Source organism: Plasmopara halstedii, assembly GCF_900000015.1.
Source record: "Plasmopara halstedii genome assembly, contig: Scaffold_3060, whole genome shotgun sequence".
In the NCBI taxonomy this organism is placed as follows: domain Eukaryota; phylum Oomycota; class Peronosporomycetes; order Peronosporales; family Peronosporaceae; genus Plasmopara; species Plasmopara halstedii.
In genome coordinates, this window is record NW_020189964.1 from 3,136,821 (window position 1) to 3,137,242 (window position 422).

The window sequence follows — 422 nt, forward strand, 5'->3', positions numbered from 1 at the left end:
CTTGCCCCGCCTCCAAGCGTCGACACGCGCCCGTTATGGCGGACCTTTTGCGGCAGCAAGAAACGATTCGACGCGATAACGCAGAAGTCGACGCTGCGCGTCATCGTGTGGAGACTCCAAAGCCCCTCGCTTGCGACATCGAAGCGATCGAGCGCCAGTACGCCGCTGGTGGTGACTGGTCGTTCATCTCGACTCGCATGGAGCAGGCGCGACCGTATGAGCCCCCGTGCGCCAAATACGACATGGTAATTGACACCGGTCGGACGTTCGCGAAGACCCCGCTCCAGAAGATCATGATGTCGCTGGCTGGCAAGCACCATTGTAACGAAGCTCTCGAGAAGCTATACGGCGAGTTCGCGATCGAACAAGTATCGAAACTCCCCGGTGGCAACCTGCGCGTAAAAGTGAAGACTAAAGAAGCC